We start from the raw sequence: 22,248 nt of genomic DNA, 5'->3' as shown, positions 1-22,248 counted from the left end.
TCGCTTCACTTAAAGACTGCTCCCCACTAGTGATGGAGTCAAGTTGACTGTTCATCATGAGCATTAAAGTGAGGATCTACATGCCTCTTAAAGCCCTGCCTGAATGGATCTTTTGCATGTGTCCTCAGCATCGTAAGGACATGGAGCTGTTGGAGCAACTCCAGAGGAGGCCACAAGGATGCTCAGGGGCTGGAGCAGCTCCCGTATGGAGCCAGGCTGAGAACGCTGGGGCTGTTCAGCCTGGAGAAGAGAAGCTGCGTGGAGACCTCAGAGCAGCTTCCAGGGTCTGAAGGGGGCTACAAGGATGCTGGAGGGGGGCTCTGCATCAGGGACTGTAGGGATGGGACAAGGGGTGATGGGTTCAAACTGAAACAGGGGAAGTTCAGGTTAGATCTAAGGCAGAAGCTCTTCCCTGTGAGGGTGCTGAGGCGCTGGCACAGGGTGCCCAGAGAAGCTGTGGCTGCCCCATCCCTGGCAGTGTTCAAAGCCCAGGTTGGACAGAACCTTGGTCCTCATGGTCTAGGGTGAGGTGTCTCTGCCCATGGCAGGGGGCTGGAACTTGACACAGTACAGAGTGGCCTAGAAGTATTCTCTGACACTATTAAATAATCACTGGGGAGGAAGGGTTTATATGTCAGGATTTAGAACTCCGGAAAATAGACAGCTCTCCTGAGACAGCACCATCCATGGAGTTAAGCCTCACAATCTATTTAGGACTTCCTTTTGAACCTTAGTGAGGTTTTAAGCCTTATTTGATGAGCATAATGATATTAAACTGTTTTTCATTACCCATAAAAAATGAACAAAAAGGATAAAGCTACTCACATCCCAGGCTATTTAAAAGGAATCAATAGTCTGAATCCCTTAGTCTATCCTGCTCATAAAAAAACATTTTCTTTAAACTGAAAGGAATTACTTGGACATGAGAAACTAGTTTCACACAAAGTACCTTTGGAAATAAAAAATCCTAGGATTTATGAAATGTAAAACATGCTCTAGTTGACATAGATATAGGATATACATCTATATGTATGTCAGTACATACACACATAATGCATTCATACACATGTATAACACACCAAACCACATTCACCAGACTGAAGGAGTTCTGGGGTCAAACACTTAGGTCACAAGTTAGGGAACCCGAATAGAGCTAAACCAGGATACAAGAAGCTTGAGGCATGAGGCAAACAAAAACTACTTTGTATCTGAATACCTTGACAAATACATCCTTAGCATTTAGCAAGTCCCCATTCACTGTGCTGCACTGTGCCGGCAGACACATAACCCAGCAGCAAGATACTCGAGTGAGGAGCCACGCTCCAGAGCAGAGCTAACTGTGAATTTCCCAGTGCATTTCTTGTGTCAAAACCCATTGAGTTGTTGACCTTTTCACAGGAATGCATCGTTTCAAGAAACAGCCATCATGAAGTTTATTCACACCTGACAGTTTCAGGTCAAAAATGCGAGAGAGAATGGTTGTAACAACCACTACCTAATTTTCAGACCATTTGCATCACTCTAAAACTAAAATCTACTCTTTAAAACACACACTGAATGATTAACATCATTCTTTGAATAAAGAATTTCTACACATTGATTTAAGATATTCAAATTGAAATCATCCAAAAATACAGAGGCTTAATCTTCCCATGGTGTAAATAAGGGTGATACCTTTAAATTCAGTGAAGCTCAGCCTATGTATAGCAACTAAGGATCAATCCTAGTGCCTCCAAGGCTTGCTTAACTCTGTGTACCTTTTCTATCACATAGTGCTCTTAGATGAATTAATGTTTCAGGTGTTATCACCTTTAAGATGTGGAGCATCAGAGCTGCAGGAATGGGATATTATTCTAGCCTTACTCATGTGATCATTTCCCAGACTCTGAGTGAGCTCCCACTGTGAGGAGCAGCAGCATTTACTGTATTTACACATTCAGTTCTATGAACAAACACACAAAAGCATTCCTGAGGAGCAAACCTGTCCATAGGAGTGCTTACAACTGAATTCTGTAACTCCAAAGACAATAGAATCCATACAGCCATCTGCCTCCAGGAAGCTGAGGGCCATAGGGTATTCATGAAATACAAAGCAAACCTAAGCCTGCAAACACAGCTCAAAAACGGAAAGGAAAAAAGGAATCTTCACCCCAAGTCTTTGTTACTGGAAATGAAACATCAGAGATGATGAATTTTGCAGCCATGAGAAAAACAACAGTATATGGGATTATTCTGCTATTTTTATCCTGTATCCAGTATTAGGGGATGGGGTTGAGGTGAGGAATAACTGTCAATATTGATTACTGAGAAGTTCATCAAGGCAGGTATCCAAAACCTGGTTGTCATCATTAGTATCACGCCTTTCTTGTTACAGCTGTGAAAGCAACTCTGGGACATCTGTACTGTTTTTAAAGGGTTTTAATCCTTATTGCTTCCATCTTTGCTTTATTCTGGCATATTGTCTCATAGCAAAGCAAAAAGCACCATGTCGTTCGGAGGCTGGCATATTAAATCCTCATATGCAGCTACTGGAGACAGATTTATAAAGCAATTAAGTATAACAATCTCCTAAGCACTGGTTATGTCTGATGACTCTCCTATCAACCAGCTAAGTCATTCCAATGGATAAAACCCTCACACTTATTCAATAGAACGTTTGCAGAACCAGGCCAAAATGCTTTTCTCTCTAATGTAAATCAAGCCATGCGCAAACACCTTGCGCAAACACCTCCCCAAGTTATTAAATAACCTGACTTGAAAAAAAGAAAGCTCAGAATCATTGATACATTCTTCTGTCTTTCCCTCCTCTATTCCTCCAGGCACTTACCAATTTGCTTCTGCTACTAATTCAACGAAAACTAAGTTGCTTAACACAGCAAGAATTGCCACCTTTCCCCTTATTGAACTGTAATATTCTGCTACACTGGGGATGAGTTCTGTACAAAGAGCAGCTAAAACTGTTTTTATTCTTATCTTCATTTTTCAGTTTGCTTCTGTCTGTTGCATGCCCGGTCCTATGTTTAGCACACACTTTCTACACTCTCAGTCACTTCAACCTGTGTGTTCCTCACAAAAATTCCATAACAATCTGTATTTAAGAACCTATTTCTCCTACTGCAATTTTATTATAAACAGGCAGAAGCTATAAATGTCCTTTAACTGCTGAGCAAACACCTCAAACTTTTTTCAGTTGTTTTTCCATCAATACAGCCCATCAAAGAACAGTCTTTTATGATTCCCTGTTATAAACTTTGATTGTCTACAATCTATTTCCAAAAGGAAAAAACTGCCTTCCATACAGAACTCAGCTCCTGAATGCTATCGGTGTGGGTGTCCTTATGTCCGAGAGACTTCTGAAAGTTCCACATTTAAAATGGGCTCATCTTCTAAAGCTGCACTGACAGCACCCACGCCACTGAATAACCCCATCTGCTGAGGCAGCTGAAGCCTGACCCTGGGGTCCCACTGGCTGCACTGCGGAGAGAACGTTTGGAATTGCTTCCAAAATGTCATTGTACTCAGTGTCTCCAGGCACACCATTAGTATTGATTAACTGTGTGTTGGCTTTGTTTGGCAAGGTTCTGTTGAAGCTACAGGGGTGGCAGCCCATGGTAAGGCAAACTGTTTCCTCATAGCCCGTGGAGGTACACATTATAACAGATATCCACCTGCAGCACATGGAGGTCCACACTGGAGCAGATACCCACCTGCAGCACATGGAGGTCCCCATGCTGGAGCATGGGATACCTGAGGGAGGCTGTGACCCTGTGGGAAGCCCATATTGGAGCAGGCTCCTGGCAGGACTTGTGGCCTGTTCGTATATGAACTTTTGATATACATGAATCAGTAAAATATTGGTAAGTAGAATCACACCAGAATAAACCCATTTATGGCCTGCTCCTACTGACAAAGGTAAAGATTTAGCTAAGCAACTACTTGACTTAGAGCTGCTTTCCTGGGTATGCTTCACTTAGCATACATCAAAATAAAGTCTGAGAGCCTGCCCAGTGATTGATGGGCTTCTATTACTGTTATAGAGTCAGTAATATATAACCTATTGTTTGGGTAATAACTTACATGTTTTCTTACTTTACAAGACTGTTCACTGTGGAGTTTGATATATGAAGAGTTTTATGCACTTCATCTATAGAAAAATCCAGGTAATTCATTTTCATTAAAGGAAGATCTATGTAAATAATTCTGACATGTTGATTCTTTTACATAAATCTGTAACTCCATAACCCCTCCACTGTCCTGAGTGGGATGGTTTCCAATGTCAAAGGATTCCCGTTTCCTCTCTTTTTTTCCCTTCTCTTTTTTCCTCTCTTCTTTCCCCCTTGTGATATTTAAGGGACTTATAAGGTCTCCTGGGAGGCTCTAAGCACCTACCTCATCCAGCCCATTAAATTTATTTATGAAGCACCTTGAAACTGGTGATATTTTGCCTTTGACAGTTTCAGAACCTATTTTCATGTGCAGGTAGGTGTTTCTCCAGTGTTTTAGACTTCTCATCCAAATGAGCTCCTTGAACTGTTCACCAAACACCAAAAAAGATACTTGCTCCTACATTTAGCATGGACCAGGGAAGGGTGATACTGAGAATTACACAGAAAAAGCCTTTTCCAGCACAATTAACTGATTTTCATCAAGCCTACAAAACCCACTAAGTGTAAGAAGAATATTTTCTATACTACATTACATGCACAGTATTTTCTGTATCCTACATGTGCATATAAAGTATAGATACATATTCTGTATGCACATTTCAATAATTCATGTTAAGTCTCCACGGAGATGAAGAATTTATTTGAAAATTCTCAACAGATTCTGAGATTCCTGAAAGACACCAAGGCCCTGGAGCTGCAGCCAGGGAATGTCACTGTAGCCCACTCAATCCAAAGGGTTTGGGTTATGCTGCTGCAAGAACAGGGAGGAGCAGAGCTTCACACAGGTATTCATCAGCTCAGATCCTAAATGAAAGTGGCTGCACTGGATAGAACAGATTTACAACTAGTTTGGCACAAGAGCTCCACTCAGTTCTCACTAAGAATCACTATGGAAGAGTGTAATAGATTTAGAAATGCGTATGTGTGTGTACATATATATATATATATATATATATATATATATATATATATATTAGATTTCTGTGTTTCTAGAAGAGAGCACCACAATGTACACATATACCTGGCAGTGATTTGCAATTCAGGGACTTTCTGGACAGGTATTATCTGTGTGCTAAAGAGCATCTAATGGATTTTTTTCCCAAAATACTCTTCCCTTTATTTTGGCATCCATAGCATCACATGGCAACACTGTTTTGAACTGCCAACTTAGCAGCTTCGTTTCACAACCTGTAGTTCACAAGCAACTGTGAAGAGTAATTCCTTAGGATTATTTTATATACATCTACTAAAATGTTCTCTTTTCAAGGCTGTAGAATCTCCTGCTGGTTTATTTCTGGAGCTTTTGTACATCAGGACAAGAACAGATCCTTACATATTATAAATGTGACTAATTCAATCGAAATTAAGATTTAAGACTGGCTTAAGCTCCAACTTAAGTGACTCCAGTAGTCTCTGTAAAGCTTAGGTCCATGCCAAATTCCTTCACCACAGAGCCCACTGCTTCTGTGATCATCGGTCACTGCTCAATTGAGGCTTATGTGCAGGATGATGTGAATTACTCCAGTCCATCTCAGTTACTACAGCCTGTCTTTTCCTTGGATAATGTGAGAAACTGACACTAAAATGCAAGTATTTTAGGGTAATGAGCCTGTGTGCACATGGCCTTGCTTATGGAGCCCACATCACCAGAGGCATAATTGAAAGACAGACCAATTTTCATCAAGGAAAAGGCTTTTTCGGGGAAACCATTTACAACAGCGACAGAACAAGGACAAAAGTGGTTCAGATTCTCCTCTCCCATCAGAAGGGAGCAGACTGATTGCTATATTTAAAGAAGTTTTCTAGGTTTATATTGACAGAATAGAATTTGTCCCAAAGTATCTCAGGAACAACCAATTGAGATGACGATAGAACATCTGTCCTCTTTCCCAAAATCCTTCTCCTTTGCTATTTAAAGTCAGAATAGTGGAATAATGCACAATCACATATAATTGCTGGGCACTTGCTTACTGTAAATCTGTTCTGATTATAATCTCCTATTCCTCTAGGTGACATTGCATTCAGTGGAGCTTCTAACTTCTAATTCATTCCTAGTGTGCATAGTTCTGTTCTGTTGACCTTCTACAGCTCTACCATTCCTCTCATTCCTCTACAGGATGATGGAAATGTGGCCACAGATCAGACATTTTACAATAAACCTTCTAATTTTTGAGAGGAGGTTGGCTATAAACAGGTATTTGTATGTTCTGCTCTCAGTACTCTCAAGAAACATGGGGATTTGACGGCAGATGGGCAACCAAATTCACTTTGAACTTCAAAAAGCCATTTGGAACAAAGTTGGAGTATTTAAAGCAAAGCAATTTATGTGTTTCTAAATCATAGTTTCATCTCACCCGTTGCTAAAATAAACCACGTGCATTTTTAAGTAATCTTATTAAGAAAAAGGTCTTAAAGGCTTTAAGGGGTGGGGGGGGTATTTTATTTTGTATTCTTTGGGGGAATATGGAAGGAATTTTGAGTTTAATTAACATCAAAAATATATTCTATTAGAAGACTGGGAAATTGCTCGCAGAACACTCACTTCTTATAGGAGGAGGAAAAAACCTGTTATTCCTTCCCTGCTAATCCCCAGTTTAAAAAGTCTTTTACTATTTCTGGGTTTTTTCAGCAGCAGAGTGAATCCATTAACAAAGATTGAGAACAGAGCTGGAAAATCCACAACTTGCTCCTCTGTGCATTTCCCTCCTGTTTGCCTACTGTCATTTCTACTGCTAATTTAATCAACTTCCAACACATCTGCAGTATTTATCATAAGCTCGTCTACTTTAAGCTAAAGACTCTAAAAAAGACATAAAGTCCTGGCATTACATTGATCAGAAAGAAAGCTTATTTAAGCCAAAATACTTCTCCACTCATTTAAATACTAATGAGGCTGACAGTTACAGAGTGGCAGAATGAGAACAGGAGCACAGGAAGTACCTCTGGCCTTGCTGTGAGCCCTTTAAGGGGACTGGTTTTACCTGCTAAAGAGGATCTTTATTGCTGTTTAACTATCAATGGAATAAAATCAGAGTTCTGCAATACATATACTTTCAGTTTGTTTCTGGTACGAACACATAACTATGCTTGGGAAGTGAATGTGAATTTTGGGGCAGCTAAAATCAAGACCTGTAAAGTTTAACTTGTCTATTCTCTCATTTCATTGCCCTAGTGGGCTCTCAGACTATCGCCCTTCCAGTGCTCATAGGAAGTACTGTGAACATGCGACAAATGGCTAGAGAACCTGTTACGTGTCCCCTTGTAACACTTGACTATTGGAAAGAACAGAAGAGTATCACAGTACCGTATTAAATGGAAGAGATCATGTTTTCCTTCGTAGTAGACTCAAGGGCTCATCAGGAAATTGCAAGTTCAGGACTGAGTCTGACGCCTCCTGCTTTTTGGTCTTTTTGTAGATGAGGAAGTGTGCAACCATAAGGCCTTGACCAGCCCAGAAAGCCACCTGCTCCTCCTTTGCATCAGCCTGGCAGAACGAGCAAGCAGCACACCAGGAATGATGCTATCTTTTACTACAAGCACACCCTGAAAAATGCCGCTTTCCAAAGGTCTTTCATAAAGCAAGAACCCTACCTGCTACACTACTGCACAGATTCACACTATACATCTACCCTATCAGTAAGCACTATCAACACCTCATTGAGCCTGAGTTTCATAGACGAGCTTTAATACTAACAGGGAGGGGATGAATTTGAAAAGCTAAAAGATGTGGACATTTTTAAATCTACCTGTCACACCAACACAGAACTTCACTGACTGGAGAACTGGGGTTTGATAATCCTGGACTTGCTGTTTGAACATACGTTGCTTAAATACTGCTTGTATTTTGAGAGAGCCTAAATGGTCTGAACTAGAACGCAAACTCCACTAGGCACTGGATGCAACGGAACACCAGATTGTACAGGAAGGGACTTAGAACACCAGTGTCAGCTGCCATAGGAACTACATACAACAAAAGGAGCAAAAATATTAATAGAACAACCTTTGAAAAAGGAGGATTTTCCAAAAAAGAATATTCTGCAAATTCTTCTTTGCAAACAAAATCTCCTTTGAAATAAAAATTCAGAATGGGAGATGTGAGGAAAAAGGTTTTCCTATTTTTATCCTTAGTTCCAGTTTGACTTCTAGAGCTCTCCCCCTCTTCGTTCTATTCCCTTTTGCTTTAAAAAGTGATGCTTGTATATTCCAACTATCAAAAAACAGTACAGTTCCATCCAGTTTTGTCTGAGACTCTTTAGTGATCATGCATGAGGCTGATGAACATTTACATTCCTCCAAAACTGGACTTTAGGGAATAATTTAACAGAAAAAAATAACTCCAACTACAGCTGCACAAAAACAAGCCTCAAAAGACAATGAAAGTAACAAAGGATTTATAGACTGAAAGTTTTATAGGCTTAAAAAGCTTTCCAAATTGCAGCATTTTTACAGCAGTGACTTACTGACAGCACACAGACAGTGCTTTGCTTCTCTGAAGAGCCCCTGTCTGAGTGAGCAGCACACTAGAGGTCATCCCAACTGATCATCATTTCATCTGGTACCCAAGAAGTACATCTGGAAGCTGTCGGCAACCTCCAAGAGAAAAATAACTGCTAATGCCACTGTAAACACAGAAAGAAGCACATCTGTATCAGTACAGATTAAGTCTGCTTTATATGTAACTCTGAGAAAGAAAAAGCTGAGTTTGGAGTTCATCAAAACCTGGACTGCCACATGCAGTTTAATTAGAGGCAACAGCACCTATATTTAAAATAGATGCAGAATATATTTAACTAAGAGCTCAAATCCTTTCATCTTCTTCCTGACCTTCTACTTCTACTTTCCAAAGCACCTACCCTTTTGCTCACCTCTGCACTGTCCTTTTAGCACTGCTATTAAATGTTTGTATTACAGGGAACTCAAGGCTTAAATCAAAAGCAAAGCTCTGCAGTAGGAAGCGCTGTGAATGCACATAAAAGCACAACTCTTGCCCAGAACACCCTTTAATTGAAGTAATGATCATGTTGTAATATATTAAGACAAAAAGGATGTATAATCAGCAACACGTTTAACCCACAACTAACTGGCAAAGCTACAGGATTACAGGCCTGCCCGGCCTAGGCACACCTGGAGAAGCACCACATGGGAATTTGCACTTTTCCACTTGTCCAGTTGCAAGTCTAAAATGCACAAGCAGGCAGGTGAATTTTCAGCTTCACTGGCAATACAGCAAAACTCCATTTCCACAGTAATTCTTTTAGGCTATCAAAATACACGATTGACAGAACATAACCTGTGTCCATTGGCACATGATATACCTCCAAGTAAAATATACATCTAAATACCGGTGTTTTAGTGAGGCTGAAAATGCACACAACTCAGTTGGTATCTGGTCCAGGTTAATGTGATTGTGGTATGCCACTTGCAGTAATGGGGTTTGGTTCATTTATATCAGATGATCTTGTGCTTGTGAGGATAAAGTGATACTTGAGGAAGAAATTTTTTACAATGACATGGGTAAAACACTGGCACAGGTTGCCCAGAGAGATGGTGGATGCCCCATCCCTGGAGATATTCAAGGCCAGACTGGTTGTGGCTCTGGGCGACCTGATCTAGTTGAAGACGCCCCTAGTCATCACACGGGGTTGGGCTATATGACCTTTGAAGGTCCCTTCCAACCCAACCATTCTATGATTCCACATACTGTTACTGAATGTTAGCCAAAAGTGGAATCTTACCTGAAAAATACACAGCTTCAGCAATGAAATATGAAAGCACCAAGAAAGTAAGAATAAATATAGTCAGTAAAATAGATATGGACACAACAGCTACAGTTCACATTGCTGCACTCAGAAGACTTGGTTCGAAGTTTCCCATGTGTCCTGCAGTCACTGACTTGTGTAATTCATCGCTACGGCCAGAACAGAATAATCACTGCCTTATGAATCTGCAAACTTACTTAATTTAATCTTCTTTGTGCATTTTATTTCATTTAAGTTCCTCACTGTCCTGGGGAATTGATAATCTTCCTCCTCAGTGCCAGTAAAGCCTAATAGGAGTAGAAATGGGTTACAAGGATTGTAATTTCAGTAAGATTTGCTCTTTGGTTAGGGACAGACTTCAGCTCTCAAGCAAAAAGCAACGTCAGATATTCAGATTCAATTGCTTCTTAAGAAGTTATTGCTCCGCATTTGAATATTCTCATCCTCTACACCCCTTTTTGCTGTTCTTCCCATTCACATAATCTATTTCATTATACATATGAAATTCAAATGATCCTAAAATCCATACAGCAAGTCCTTTACCACTTCCCATCCATTCTCATTTGCACTGTCCTAGTCCAACTCCTCTTGTCACTCCTAGGCCCTTTACCTTCATTTCTTTATCTCAGATTCAGTTGAGTGATAAAAACATAGCAGCCTCCATTTCAGAAGCTCACCTATGTGCATTTCTGTTCCAACAGTACCTGCACATCAAACTCGGACACTATCTGCTTTAAGCCTCGTTCTTCCCTTCGAGTTAATTTCCCATGTTTGGAGAAAACAACTTTGAAGATATTTCTTCAATGTACAGGACAGCCCATGCATGTAAGAATCTATATTGTTAGTAAATAACTTGATGCTACATGAAAGGAGACTTGCTGGTTGTCAGTAGGAACATCGTGGGGTTAGGGGAAAGCTGGACTGGGAGATGTAGGGATTTCTAGTAATTAGTGCCCACCATTTAGTTGTCTGGAGCACAGCCCTAGGGACTGTTTTCTTCTTTCCTTCTTCTTCTTCTGTTCTCCTACTCCAAGGCCTGAGACTTGACTGTATTCACTTCAAGGTTATTTTCTGTTCATGTTTTTCATTAGTTCTGCAGCACAACACCCTAATTGGACACTTTTACAATCACACTGATTCTCTTGGTTATGTTATGACAATGACTGGGGGGTACCTGTTTCTCCTCCCCTTTCTATTTACATCGTATTAATCCAAGGCTGTATTTTAAAAAGTCAAATAAGAATGGAACAGAAGAGTGCTGCTTTCAAAGCAGACGCTCTCAGGGAGCTTTGGACAACACAATCTTTCTTTCTCTTTACCAAACATTTTGCAATGGTTATTTCAGTGTTAACCACCCTGTGAAACAGTTTCTCTATGGGAAGAAGTCAACGTTTCTGAACTAGCTTCACACAGCCACACAGAATGACAGCACCACTGTGGCCCTCTATGAAGTTACCAGGTACAGAATACACCAGGCAACCTCCTTTACAGCACTGCTTGAAAGAAAATATTACATTCTTCTACATATAATGTACTGAATTCCAGAGAAACATCTTAGGTTTGGAGCCAGCCTCAGGGTTTTGGAAGATATGGTCTAGAAGAAGGTGCCCCTGCCGCAGTAGGGGGTTGGAACTGGATGATCTTGACAGTCCCTTCCAAGCCAAACCAGTCTGCGATTCTAAGGTCTGTATTTTAGATTTAGGGCAGCACGGTGCTTCTAGAAGCAAAGGAAGAGGTCATGGGATAACAGAGGCACCACATGCATCATCTTCTGCATGCAAGTTTCAGAAGTGACAGACAAGGAGCTAGCAACCTCCTCTTCTCACAAGCCAGCAAAACACTCAGCTGTACCCAAACCACAGGGGTTTAATGTCTTTTTTTCACACCCAACACACAAAACATCAAGAAGCAAAGCAAAAGCACTCTCTAAATCATGTCCATCTCCCCATTCACAGCATTCAACTTTCCATGTCCCCCTTCACCTACTGGGGTCAGGGTGATGCTAAAAAAATTACTTATCTATTAATAGGGGCCTGGAAGTTCATTTCCAAATTTATGGTTCCCGTTTTACAGCATTAGAAAAGATATTCCCTCCTTCATCAACAAATGGGATTGATGGAAAGCCTCCAGGAAGATTTTCCTTATACTGCTGATAAAATGAAGAGCTCAAAATGCTAAGCCACAAGCGAAAATAGTGATACAGCCTGAAGAGGTGTTCCCACAAAGTACACAAATTCTATAAATGAGGCACCCTGAGAGATTATGAAACTTTGAAGAATTAAATAATGAATGAGAATTAACTATATTTCCCCCAGGGGCGTTCATGTGGCTGCAGCGTCCTTTGAATGCAAACAACAAACAGCAGTTTTCACTAATACAGTATCTAGTGCATATACTGAGACAGGACAGGCAAGAAAACTGGTATTATTTTGTTTAGACACTCCCTCGCCCACAGAGAACATTGAACAGTTCTGCTTGAAATTCTATATACATGGAAGAAACCAGATTCATAAAATGATGCTGTTTTTAAGAAGTATTTCCAGGAAAGCTGCAGCTTTCAAGGATTCTTTTGTCCCAGATTAACAGTTTTACTTGTCTTAAAGTTTAGGTTTTATTGTTTATATGATCATGTCTTGAAAATGTTCAGGACAAAAGCCAAATGTAGGCTTCCTCTTCTCTCAAAGAGCTCCAACAGTCTCTAATGCCAATTTGCTCACTCTGTTTTATTAACTAGCCCAGAGCCAGATGTTTAGTTCTTCCAAAGGAAAGGCACATACACCTTAGGTGGGAGACAGCGGAGCTATCAGCTGCAAATCAGCACACCTCAGCCTAATTCCTGACCTCAGGAAAGTCACTCCACTTTTATGCAGCTGACTATCCAACAGGGATGCCAACAGCAGTTTGTTTAGAAACTTCTATGATCTACTGATGGCAACCTCTACGAAAAGAACAATTTGCATGCCTTAGATAACCTCTGGACACACTGCAAGTCCTGGATCATGGATGAAAACAGAAGGAAGAGGAGCAGTGGGGCTGTTCAGGCAGAGAAGTGACTGATACAAACCTGGGCTCAGCAGGGTGTTAAGGAGAAAGGTTTGTTTTGTATCACCCACACTAATGTGGAATATTCAAAGCCAGGTTGGACAGGGCTTGAAATAATCTGCTCTAGTAGAAGGCGTCTCTGCCTATGGCAGGGTGTTGGAACTAGATGAGCTTTAAGGTCCCTTCCAACACAAACCAGTCTGGGATCCTATGACATTGCTGCTACTAACAAGCATGTAATGCAAATAAGAAAACACTTAAATGTATTTGTAAAAGGATGGTCCATATTTAATTGAATACACTTTTCTGTGAAGAGTTCTCATAACAACATTGCTTTGAGAGCTGGGAGAAGACAGAATTAATACTTTCTAATAGCATATGAAGATTATGCCACAAAGATTGACAGAATCACTGGCTTTATGTCATAGAATATAAACGCCTTCTTTCTTCTATATGATGGTGCCTGCCACAGAAATCTCTTGAAATCTGGGAAGAAAACATGCAGGGAAATTACGCTTCTACTAAAGAGAAGCTGAAGCAATGAACATTATTAGTAAAACAAGTTTGAATCTAACAACACTATTCTACTCAACCTCAACAAATTGCTTTAGAGTACTTAATCCCCACGTATCCAGTTTTCCCCTAGAAGAAACCTCTCTGACCAACAAAGCCTGTGTGGATTGACACAACCTGCATGCAGGTTTGCAATGACAGAAGTGAATGGCAAGATTAGCGATGAGAAATCTAATTACTGGAGGCAAAAGGAACAAAAGCCCCAACTACTCCCCCTGGGAGCATAACTCCTACCAGATCATGGAGAATACTGAAACACAGTCATCATCCCCAACTGCAAACAACAGGCAAGTGTTTGAAGGCACCCATAGCCAGTCTGTAAGGAGGACCAGGGAGGTTGGGCTACCACAATTAGCACTTGAAAGCTTGGGTCTTAAGCCTGGGAAAACAAGATTGTTCTGCATGAAGGATCATCTCCTTTTTGCTTCTAATCACTTTCCAATCGACAAGATTCAGGTCCCTCGGAACGTTACTGGAGAACATTCCAATGGTACAAGGTTACAAGACTCACAGCAGGTTCCTTCACTGAAGAAAATGGTCCTTCTTATTTGAAAAGAAGGAATAAGACCCTCACTTCAGAGGTTAAGAACTTCCATTCTCAGACTTTCAGTCTCATTCTTTGTAGAAAGTATGAAGTAGGATAGAGGAAAAAAGGTTCTATTAGTACTGTTGATCCACGTTTTGATGAAAGCTAAAAATGTAAATGAAAAGAGAGAGAATAGGGATGAAGCATCTTTAAACTTGCAACAAATCATTTTATATTGATAGAGTCCTGGGCTTAAATCCAAGCACAGCTATTGCCTTAATGCAGACTGATTTCAGGAGACTTAAAAATAGCCAAGATACTATGGTGACTGGCAGCATTGTAGAGCCCGCTGCCAAAGGCAAATTGATTTTTTTCCTCCCTTTTGAAGGACTCTGGATTATTTAAGCACAGCTACAAATTAAAGCACACACATATGACTCCTTGATGATTTAAAAAACACAGTTCCCACAGGAAGGGAGCTTCACCTTTGAGAAGCACAGGGAAGTGGTGTGCAGACTGACCCCACAGCGCTGGAACAGGCCCAACCCAGTGATGTGCTGCCATCATGTATTGGATGTGGTCAGGCCCAATTTAGCTGCTGTGCCCGGGAGTTCTGACAAGTATGAACTCCATGGCTTCAACAAAGAGCAATTCCTGGTATTACTTGCCATTAGCTGATGGAACTATCTCAGGATTTCACTAGGCAAACAACTAAATTACACTCCGCATCTACCCAAGGTAGAGCTGCGACAAGAGGTCACACAGGCTCACAGATATGTACAGGTCACTGGCAGTACTCACAGGGAAAAGCTCCACAGGTTGCTAAGCAAGGGAAGGGCCAGAGGGTAGTGAGGCATGAGGTCTGGTATGGTGGGTTTTTTCTGTCCTCATATTAAAACTTTCAGTTTATACCAGAAGGTCAGGCAGGCAAAGGCAGAGAGGAATCAGAAGAGGAGGAGAGGGTGGTGTTTTGAAGCATTTTCTAATCCACTTGAGAACACTGCCGGTTTACAGCATCCACACATCTGCCCAAGGCTCTTGAGATATTGCTTCCAACAGCAATAGAAATGAATTCAAACATGCATTACAGGTCTGATTAATTTCTAGCTAGTGCCATTTTAAAAATAAAATACATGTCAAGTGGTCTCTCCATCATGGGGCACACAATACATATCCAACCGCTTGTACCTCCCGTAGGTGGAAGGGTATTAGTTTCCTGATAATAGTAAAGCTCAAGCCTTCAGGTCTTGCTGGCTCTTAATGTTCCAGAGAGGTTTTAAATAAATTATACTGGATATTGTTCATTGTTTCAGCAGTGCAGGTAACAAAAATGAACACCAACCCATTCAGCTTATGGGTATTTATATGGTCGGAGTATACGGAGTACTACTAGATGTAGAGCTTTTACTTACAACGTTTGTGATACTCTTGGCCTTCAGTTTCATGCTATGGAGATGTGACAACCCTCACTAGATCCATATGAAGCAGAACAGTGCTACATCACTGCACATCAAAAGCATACAAGTGGGTTGCACAAAGACTAACATTGACCCTGTTAAAATAATCTCCTTAGTTTCTCTTTACACTCTTAGAAGAGCTCAGTGCAGTTATCAGCATTCCCCGCTGTATATAAAAGGAGCCCAGGAAGACAAGCCTCACAGTGACAAACATTAGCCATTAAAAATATCACTTACAGACATGAAGCAACTTGCTGGAAATGACAGGAGAAAGAAAGGACTGTTACACATCAGAAGGTACTAACGGACTGCCATCGTGCCGCTGTACCACGCTCTTTCCACAGTCAAATTCCTGCCTTTAGGGATAGCTGAGATGTCCCTCACTGAGATCTTGACTTGCTGAGTCCAGTATCAAGGGTGAGTTCATTCTCCTAACGAATCTGTTGAGGCTTTCATAATTGCAATATTAGTATCTGCACATGCATGTACATTCATATGTTCTCTAGAGAATGAAATGTCTAACATTAAAAATTCTAACAGCAAACCTCACTAGACTGAATAAAACTGTGAATCCAGAATATGAGACATAAAGGATATAAAATATTAAGGTTTTCTTTTTAAAATGCATTATAATGTATGATGCATTTCTCTTCCAATGAACAGATAATCATAACTATGTGCTTAACACTGACATCTGAAATGCAGATACCAGCTCTGAAGATACTACTGAAATAATGAACGCAAACATTGGCTTTGGTCAAACTGACTTTCTACAGGCAAAGGTGAAGATTTGACATGGTGAGGCCTGATCCAGCCCCCAGTCTTTACTTTCAGTAATTAAATGCCCTCTGATGTCGTTGGGAGGTTGGTTCAAACCTCAGGTCTCCTTCTCATGGCCCTGCATTCCCCTGTAAAGCCACTCCAGCAGCACCCAGCATGTATCACACTCTGTAATTCAGTTACTCCTTTTTTGTCACAAATCTTTCTATGGTGGGAGGCACTGGCTCCCCATTGTAAATTTGCCTATGCTAAATGCATCCTTGGTACAATCACTAAGAAGGATGCACATTTAAAGATCACCTTTACTCAGTCCCCCAAGACCATTAAAGCATAAGCATCCATTACATGTTCTGCCCAGCCTATTAGGAAGGTCAAATGTTGCAAGACAGCTCCCCTTCAGCTCCAAATGTAATTACACTTCCTGAAAATCATACTGCTGGCATTCTTTTTGAAATACATAATGAGATTTTCATACAGAAGCAGCACTGTAGAAATGATAAACCTTTTATATCATACCACGACCAGAAAATAAGATCTCTGTTCAATTCAATAACGCAGCAAGAACAACGAAGTCACAGGGAAGATCACTGTGAACGTTTAGAGCCACAGCTAGAAGGGCTCATCAGGAATGGTTCCATGTTGCTTTAGAGGAATAATTACAATTAAGATCAAGTTGTGTGCAGGCACCAGAAGGGTTGCAACAAATTGATAAAAAAGACAAATGAGGGTGGGAGATGATGAGGTGAAAGTGAGAAAAGGCAACAGCTCACTACAAACCTTGCCTCTCATTTATCTTTGAGGGCAAACTCAAGGAATTTATTACTTGAAATTAGATTACATCAAAATGTTTTCTCCATGCCAGGGAGCACTGCCTGAGTGAAAAAAAAAATAGTTGGGAATAGAAACTTTCTCTCCCTTTCTTTACTACTGTGGAAATTAGCTACTGGAGTTGGACTTCCCTCCTCCAAAAAGTTGCACATCTCTCAGAGACCATCCTGCTTACAAAGGGGGCTCACCTCTCCAACAGAGACATCAATATCACAGAATCACAGAATCCCAAGGGTTGGAAGGGACCTAAAAAGATCATCTAGTCCAACCCCCCTGCAAGAGCAGGGTAACCTACAGTACATCACACAGGAACTTGTCCAGGCGGGCCTTGAATATCTCCAGTGTAGGAGACTCCACAACCCCCCTGGGCAACCTGTTCCAGTGCTCTGTCACTCTTACAGTAAAGAAGTTCTTCCTGATGTTAACGTGGAACTTCCTATGCTCCAGTTTACACCCATTGCCCCTTGTCCTATCACTGGATATCACTGAAAAAAGCCTAGCTCCATCATCCTGACACCTACCCTTTACATATTTGTAAACATTGATGAGGTCACCCCTCAGTCTCCTCTTCTCCAAGCTAAAGAGACCCAGCTCCCTCAGCCTCTCCTCATAAGGGAGATGTTCCACTCCCTTAATCATCTTTGTGGCTCTGCGCTGGACTCCTTCAAGCAATTCCCTGTCCTTCTTGAATTGAGGGGCCCAGAACTGGACACAATATTCCAGATGCGGCCTCACCAAGGCTGAGTAGAGGGGGAGGAGAACCTCTCTTGACCTACTAACCACTCCCTTTCTAATGCACCCTAAGATGCCATTTGCCTTCTTGGCCACAAGAGCACATTGCTGGCTCATGGTCATCCTCCTATCCACCAGGACCCCCAGGTCCCTTTCCCGTTCACTACTTTCCAGCAGGTCAACCCCCAACCTGCACTGGTACATGGGGTTGTTCTTCCCCAGATGCAAGACTCTACACTTGCCCTTGTTAAATTTCATCAAGTTTCTCCCCGCCCAACTCTCCAGCCTGTCCAGGTCTCGCTGAATGGCAGCACAGTCCTCTGGTGTGTCAGCCACTCCTCCCAGTTTTGTGTCATCAGCAAACTTGCTGAGGGTGCACTCAGTTCCCTCATCCAGGTCATTGATGAAAATATTAAACAGCACCGGTCCCAGCACCGACCCCTGAGGAACTATCCTTGACAGTTTAGACTAGAAATGAATATAGCTGGGTTTGGTGCTATGCAATACTGAAGATTTCTCTTGGTTTATTCACGACTTGAATGTTCATAGATTACAATTTGCTCTGTAAATCAAAGATGCTGACCTACAGCTCTTGCCTGCAGAGATAGCAGAGAGAGTCACTACTAGTGTCAGGTGAGCTTCTCGTCCTCAAGAATAGCCAAAGCCTGAATTGCTCATCATAATGCAATGAACAATTTTACATGGAAGTGAAATCTGAAGGCTCAGAAAGAACATCCACTAGAGAGGAAGACTGCCGTAGTTCATGCATATAATATGAAGTATCTCTTTTAAACACAGTTAAGGAAATATAAATGCTCTGGGTGTTCCTGTATGAGAAATTCACTTTGACAGAAATATGCTATACAAACACCACACTCAGGACAACTGTCCTCTCCCAAGCAGGTCAGCCAGCCAGCTCCTTGCAGCTGTATTGTTACAGAGCCAACAGGCTTGTGTGTTCAAACTATCCCATCCATCTCTGTGCTGACAACTCACAGCTTAGAGTTACTTATAAGGTGCCTGGAGATGTCTAGCTGTTGGAAAGCTGTTGGAAAGCTGGCTTAATGAATTAACCACGGGCCTAACAGAGGGACTGCTGAAGTCAACAGGAAAATACCTATTCTACTGGGCTTTGTATCAGTCCTGATACACATTTCTTCTTCTCAGCTGAGAGACAAGCTTCACTGGCTGCAAACGTCCCCACGCTTCCTAATTCGTTATTTAAAGGTCAAAGTTTCCAGTTGCCAGATAAAAGCATTACTTGTATACATGCTCCCTATTGTGGCAGCAGATAGAAGCCCATGCCAAAATCAAAGTCCCTAATGTGGAAGAAGGTACACGTCCCAGTCAACAAGACTCAGCATAAAAGAACCAGCTCATAAAAGAACCAGCTCTAAAGTGAGGTTTTTTATTTCTATTAACTTTCTCTATTCTGTCCAATTTATGTGTTTGCAGTTTTCTTTCCCTACTAAAGGCAAGAATCCTTGTGCTAGATCAGCTCAACAGCCCTAATTTAAATAACCGGGAATTCTAATTCCAGCAAAATATCCCTTAATTCTCCCAATAGCTTTAGATCTGACAATGCTTGAGTATTGTAAAATATACAGATGTATTATAAATATACAGATATACCTGACAATACACAATCTCTGAGTATTGTAAAAGCTCCGAATAGGGATGTTGCTGCCAATTACACCCAGAATGGAATAGCCTGGAGAAACTTAGCTAAAAAGATCAGCTTTTAAAACTGTTATTAAACTAGCAGTAACCCCAAAGCAGTAAAGCACGTCCCTCTGCAACAGAAACTTCACCGTGTGCGAACGAACAGCAAAGCAGTTCATGAACACGCATTAACATCATTTTGGCAATAGCACATTAGGGAACACAAGGGATAAAGTAAGTGATATGATGCTAAGGGTTAATTATGCTAATTTAGAGAGACAGAAAAACATCTGCATGCAGCTACAGCTCTCCAAGAAAAGTTTCACCACCTAAGCCTAGGATTTACTGAAATGAGCACTTCAGCCTCTGCACGAGCTAAGGAAGGGAGAGCTTTTGTGGAAATTTAGTTGAAATAGTTTCAGCATTAACCTTATGTAGTCAACAGAACAACATATTACTTTGAAAACATAGATTAAAGATGACTGAGTGACAAAGAACTTCCCAGCAAGCAACAGCACAGTGCCAGGCCTGGGAGCTTTTTCTTCCTGGACAGCAGTGTTGTCTTCATGTAAAAACCAGCTAGCCCATTCATGTAGGCACAGTTAAAACTCATTAATGTGTACATATGAGGAGCCTACTACCATCAGAAGCAGTGAAAATGCAGTGACTGTTCATGCTAGTATGTGTTCTTCAGCCTTAGTACTGAAAAGGAATGTTTTAATGTGTGATAAAACGGGAGGAGAATTTAAATCAAATGTACCAGCTTTCTTCCTTTTCCCTACCACTGGTGCATTAATATTCTGATAAATCAGAACCAAATGTTCTGGAACAACAAGAGTTCACAGTGATAGACTTGCCTGTTTGGTGATAAGGAGGGACTCAATTTAAGATCTCTCGCCAGATTAAATTGCACACAACTGCAGCTTGACCCGAGGTGCTAAATATAAAGAGTAGGAACCAAAGCAGAGTCACATCCTCCATGGATCCAACTACAAGAAGCTGCATTAACAAACTAGTTAGAATTAGCTTTCAGCTGGATTTTGAATCCCTGTACTGTAACTGCAGTCTCCCAGGTTCCTTAAATCAGCGAACAAATATTTAGGCATTATTTGCCCTGTTCTACTTTGCAGAGAACATGAGCCATTTTGTAGCTCATGTATTAACTCCCTTATATTAAATTGCTGTATATGCAATATTCCCAATCACAAATCTGTAGAGAAACAGGATTACCCTGAATTATTTGACAGTGCTAAACAGTATATTTTGGTTCCTCAGCCCTGTGCTGATGCCCTGACAACTGGAACACATATCTTCTGCCAGACTTGCATATCTCCCTCTGCACAAGACTGGATGAGGAAACCAAAAATGATCCTGGAGTATCACATAGGAGCAGGGGAAGAAATGAATTTAACAGTTTTATACTTGTGTGGTCACAATACCAATTACGGTGCTCTGCAATGGTGGTAATATTCCACATCTGTGCTTTACCAAATGCAAGGAAATACAATGGAGGGATTATAAAAGGATGATTTTTTTTTCTGCTCAAGAGTTAGTTAAAGTGCAGGGTTTGGCTTTGGCTTATTTTATGGCTTGAGAAAGTGACATTTTTAATGTGAGAAAGGTCAGTCTTGTCAACTTATAAATAATTAGGTGTTGTACTATATGAATTGCATGTTACTTCATAGAATCCTTCCACTTAAAGGTCTCTAAAGAAGCATGTACACACATACACACATGTGCAGGCAAGGTAGGGGTTTTTCCCTTCCTTCAGGAATGCATAATTTCTGAAGGAGTAAGAATCTTGGCGATTTCTTTCTGTATATGCCAGGAAAAGTCCTCCCCGGGTAAAAAGGCTTTGGCTGTCTAATTAATGCCTTATGACTATTTGATAGACAATGTGCCCAAGATTGACAGACAGGAGACAGAGTTCAAGGTATAGCAGTGGGAAGAGAGTCCAGTATAATTTTCTTAGCATCTTAATTGCTCTTAAGATACAGGATTCAGTATCACCACCTCACAACTATTCCAGAGCTCACTAATCCCTGCAGGCAGTTGTAGCAATGCTGCAGTGGAAACCAATAGAGCAATTTAAAACCAACATTATGATCATCTCATCTACAGGACTCTTATTCTGAGTGCTGCCACACAGCAGGACAACAGTTAAACCAGGAATAGAATTGAGGTCCTTGTCATATAAACATTAATACCATTGGAATATTGAGGAACAGAACAGCCAGCATTGCACATCCAAATATTATCACCAAGCCCACACAAAAATTCTAAAAGATGTTGTCATAATTAGGTAAAAAAAGAGAAATTATTACCTTTTAAAGCCTTTAAGAATGTTTCTGAATTTTTAGGTTGTTGCAATATACACTATTTTCGTCTCTATCCAGAAATGCTGCAAGCATGGAGGAACAGTAACAGACTTGCCAAGGTCACACAGAGCCTAGCACTGCAAATGTGGGGAGGAGAAAAAGTACACAAAGGAAGAAATGCTGGAAATATTATGGTTGGCAAATACCACTGGGTTTCATTTCTAGACTACAGGAATAGTAATGCATCTAAATTTTCAACTAATGGTATGTCCTCCCATATAACTCCTCACAGGGATGAGAACCCCCCGCATGTGTGTTGAAATCCAGGGCTGACACTGAGCAATCACTGAGTTTATCTTACTAATTCAAAGACACATATGATGAGAGTTTGACTGCTTACAGGAC

At 41.0% G+C, this 22,248-nt stretch overlaps 1 protein-coding gene across 8 annotated transcripts in view; it reads right to left on the bottom strand.

Moving 5' to 3' along the window:
* Positions 1-22,248, bottom strand: part of LRRTM4 (leucine rich repeat transmembrane neuronal 4) — a 489,302-nt gene that overhangs the window by 257,633 nt on the left and 209,421 nt on the right. The window contains exon 1 of one of the 8 annotated variants that reach the window (XR_010608130.1): positions 21,850-21,873. The exons of the other annotated variants lie outside the window; for them this stretch is intronic. The gene's annotated coding sequence lies outside the window, so the exon portion shown is untranslated. Of the gene's footprint in view, positions 1-21,849; positions 21,874-22,248 lie in introns of those variants that run through there. 8 annotated transcript variants of the gene reach the window in all.

This window comes from Lathamus discolor, chromosome 22, assembly GCF_037157495.1.
Source record: "Lathamus discolor isolate bLatDis1 chromosome 22, bLatDis1.hap1, whole genome shotgun sequence".
In the NCBI taxonomy this organism is placed as follows: Eukaryota; Metazoa; Chordata; class Aves; order Psittaciformes; family Psittacidae; genus Lathamus; species Lathamus discolor.
This window is presented reverse-complemented; position numbering and strand designations above follow the sequence as displayed.